The 4,512-nt window shown below is 47.1% G+C and overlaps 1 pseudogene; it reads right to left on the bottom strand.

The window, feature by feature from the left end:
• Positions 1-1,559: 1,559 nt before the first annotated feature.
• LOC136497188 (uncharacterized) lies at positions 1,560-2,851 on the bottom strand (annotated as a pseudogene).
• Positions 2,852-4,512: the final 1,661 nt, after the last annotated feature.

Here is a 4,512-nt window from a genome sequence, read left to right as displayed (position 1 = left end):
ACTAAACCTACTGACATCACTCTCTTTCTGGTTTAGATGCATTTTCTCTCGTTCAAGAGAAACACTAAGTAGTACAAGCATCACATCTATTCACAGGATGAATGAATACAGCTGCATATGTAGTCTGCAGTTTTATAACCTTTGCAGGCCAATCTCATGTGAAGTTTTAAAACAGATGATTCTGAACTGCAGGCAATAAATACTGCTTAGCTTAAACAGATTGAGACCTCAATTGGTCAAATTTACCAAGCAAACTACACAATGTCAATATCTTCCTCAACAGTCGCCAACAAAGTTACAAATAATAATAAGTTGGCACACAAACACCCCAACCAAACTTTAGGTATTCTTAATGCAATCGTGAGTCAAGCCCACATTGCCATAAAGTACATGACAGTACAAGAAGAGAGGCACAGGAATATACACAATGTCAACACCTTGAGTCATTGTGCAAAAATTGAACTAGTTTCATCAAATTAAGGGGGCCTTCTGGCCATCAACTGAAAATTTTCATACTGGCAAAACAAAAAAGAAATCCTTAAATTTATCCTTTTTAAAAGAAAGATACGGCAGTACCTAACAGCTAGATAATGATAGATCCCAGCAGAGCAGTATAGAGGCAGAGACCCACATCATGCTTAATCAGCATAAAAAATTAGAGGTTCTTTTCACAATCAGAAGGATAATTTTTCAGACTGAGAGGGTTAACATGAAGTATTCCCTCTGACCTCAAATATATTTTCACTAAAGTCGATTTGATTAACAAAATCACTAGTTACAGAAAACACATTAGTGATGCTACTGCTAACTCCTTAATTAAATGCCCTCACTTGGTTTTCAATATATTTGAGATAGTGAATCAACCATTTTCCATGAAATATCCCTGATGTTGTTGGCACTTGGCAGTTAGGTACAACTGAAATAACGTCATTCAAGTTCATATGTCAAAAGCAAAAAAAATCATGAACAATAACCAAAGTAGGATGGCACATAACTTGGACACATTCTCAATAACGTGCAAAACCTTTGCCTGAAGCAGAACTGATCTTCATGATCAAGGGCGTACCCAGTGCAAAGAGCTCTCGCTCTGTGCGGGGTCTGGGGAAGGGTGTCAGTGGCAAGCCTTACCCTCGCCTGTGCAATGCGAGGAGACCGCGACTCGAACCCGGGAATCTTCATGATCAAGCATTTATAAAATATTGTCCAATCAAACATTATTGCTTCAAACACAGCTTTTATACTACAAAGATATTCAGAGGACTCAAAGCAAAAGCCTTATTTTACAAAATTAATCAGTTAACTAAACCTACTGATATCTCCCTCTTTGTGGTTTAGATGCGTCTTCTCTACTCATTGAAGAGTACCATTAACCAGTACAAGCATCACATCTATTCACAGGATGAAAACAGCAAATAATGTAGTTTACAGGTTTACAACCTTTGCAGGCCAATCTCATGTGAAGTATTCTTTTTAAAACAAATGATTCTAAACTGTATACAATCAATACTGCTTCCCTTAAATAGATTATAACCTGAATTGATCAAATTTACCAAACAAACTACAGAACTTCAACATCTTCCTCAACAAGTTGCCAACAAAGTTACATATAATAAATGGGCGCACAAACATGAAACATCTCAACAAAACTTAGGTAGTCTTATTGCAATCTTGAGTCAAGCCTACATAGCCATAAAATACATGACAATATGAGAAAAGAGGCACAGGAAAATACCATGAAGGCACGAAGCAGCTCAGCCAGTGATCATGGTGCCTGTGCCCTCGTCTGTGAGAATCTCAAGCAGAAGGGAGTGTGGAACACGCCCATCAATGATACTTGCGGTGTGTACACCTTGTGCAAGGGCACGAACACAGCACTCAACCTTGGGTATCATCCCACCAGCTACCTTCCCGTCGGCCACCATCTGCCGCACCCCAGCAATGTCAATCTCCTTCACCAGGCTCCCAGGGTCATTACGGTCCGCCAGAATCCCAGACACATCCGTGAGCAGCAGCAGCTTCTCGGCGCCCACGGCAGCGGCAATCTCGCCAGCCGCCGTATCGGCATTGATGTTGTAGGCCTGCCCAGTCTCGTCGGCGGCCACGGTGGCGATAACCGGGATATGGCCCGCGGCGATGATGGGATGGAGGACGGTGGCGTCCACGCGCGAGACCTCGCCGACGAATCCCAGCGCCGCTGCGTTTGGGGACGGGCGCGCGGTGATGAGGCGCGCGTCCTTGCCGCAGAGGCCAACGGCGGTGCCTCCCGCGATGTTGATGAGGGAGACGAGGTTCTTGTTGACTTTCCCGACGAGCACCATCTCGACGACCTCCATGGTGAGCGCGTCCGTGACGCGGAGGCCGTCGCGGAACTGCGGCTCGACGCCGACGCGCAGCAGCCAGGAGTTAATCTCCGGGCCCCCGCCGTGGACGAGCACGGGGCGGAGGCCGACGCAGGAGAGGAGCACGAGGGTCGCGGATCACGGACGCCTGCAGCTCCGGGGACTTCATCGCCGCACCGCCGTACTTGACCACCACCGTCTTGCCTTTGAATCGCTGGATGAAAGGGAGCGCCTCCGAGAGCACGTCCACTCGGCTCAGCGCCGCGGTGGCAGCGGCCGCCGCCGCCGCCGCTGCCGAAGGAGCCGGCGTAGCCGTGGATGTGGCGGAGATGCGGAGGCGGCTGCGACGGCAAGTGGGGGCGGCAAGGGGCCTGGCATGGTTGGAACTGAGAGTGGGGCTCGAGAGCGGCGGGGATGGGACTGGGAGGAGCGAGTTGGAGAGGTGGGGTTTCGTGAGGAGCATGGCTGCGGTGGCTGGGGCTCGACTCGGCGTTGGCGTTCGACGAAATGTCTAGGCCGAAAGGGTTTTCTTACTCGTTCATTTTATATTTCTCTACTCGTGAGGGAGTATATACGGACAGTTTGGTTTTAAAACTTTATAAATAATAATTTGTAGAATTTTTTTCTTTTATTTTAGTTTTCTATCAAACCAAAAGTGAAGGCGACCATGTCGGCCATCCCGGTGCACATGTCGATTGCCCTCTGCCTATCCCCGTGGGCGCTCGATTCGATTGACAAGCTTCGTCGAGCTTTCCTTTGGTGTGCCTCAAATACCGTTGGCGGAGGCAAGTGCAAGGTCGCTTGGGAGATTGTCTGCCGCCCGAAGGACTTAGGTGGCCTGGGCGTCTCCGACTTACGGCGTACCGGCATCGCCTTGAGGGTTCGCTGGGAGTGGCAGGCTAGGGCGGATGGTCGCTGCCGCCACACATCATCAGAACATGCAGTGCGGGCTGTGTTTCAAGCAGCTACTGTGTTGTCCCTGGGAAACGGGGAGTCGACCCTGTTTTGGACTGACAGATGGTTGAATGGTTCGACCATCAAGGACATTGCGCCGGCGATCTTTGCATCTGTGCGCGCCCGGAAGCGGAGAGCAACTGTGGCAGAGGCGCTCAACAACCACAACTGGGTACGTCATATCACTGGACCTTTGACGATGTAGGTGCTTCTGGAGTTCGACCACCTTTGTGACTTGCTTGAGAACGTACATCTATCCGACGTGCCAGACACTTTCTGCTGGTCGCTCACGGCAGATCGTGCCTACACAGCCGCATCGGCTTATGGTGCGATGTTCTTGGGCTCATCGATGGTTGATTTGGAAGGAGAGAAATGCGAGGACTTTCGGCAGGGATACTACATTGCCGGCAGGGCTGCAGGTGGTCATTCAGGAGGAGATACACGCCTGGTGCTTGGCTGGCTACAAGCACCTAAGGACCCTGATGGCGGCGACTTGATCCCAGAGTAGCTCTTCTTTGTCGCAAAATTCATGATTGTGTAATCACACTCGCGTGTTCTGCTTTGCTTGTGTAGCTTCTGGCTTCGGTAACCTTGGATTACCGTGGCCATAAGGATTGTAACAAAAACTCCTTTCTGCTTAATGAAAAACGTGCTTTGGCACGATCCCTAAAAAAACGCGTCAATTTAACCTTACCTTACTAGGATCAGAGTCTGTTTGAATTCAAGCGTAGCTTGCTAAAAATTAGTCCACATGAACTCTAAATGAAAGAGTTGATAGGTGAGTTAAGTTTTCATACAAGTCTTCAACTAATTTTAGCTCATCTAGTAACTAGCTAGCCATAGCTAATTTGGACTAATTTTTAGCCATCTATTAACTAGCCATGTGTATCAAATATGTCCTTAGTCGAGTCACGGTAAAAAGAATACTTGAGTCGAAAACTATTGAGTGTTTTTTCTTAAAGGAGATTATCTTTTTCTAAAAGATTACCTCAAAGAAAACAACTCAGATATAAGTGCTGGGGTTTGGGGATACCAACTAGCAAAGATACGAAGGAATGAACCAAGTTCAACACAAGTTGTCCCTCAGTTCAACTTTGGCTTATCCTAAGTTAAACATTGATCGAATTTATAAAAAATATATTAATATCTATGTGTTCAAATAAATACACTGGGACATACATCATGAAGAACTTAATGAACCTAATTTAAAGTTGTATAA

Source organism: Miscanthus floridulus, chromosome 12, assembly GCF_019320115.1.
Source record: "Miscanthus floridulus cultivar M001 chromosome 12, ASM1932011v1, whole genome shotgun sequence".
Taxonomy (NCBI): Eukaryota; Viridiplantae; Streptophyta; class Magnoliopsida; order Poales; family Poaceae; genus Miscanthus; species Miscanthus floridulus.
This window is presented reverse-complemented; position numbering and strand designations above follow the sequence as displayed.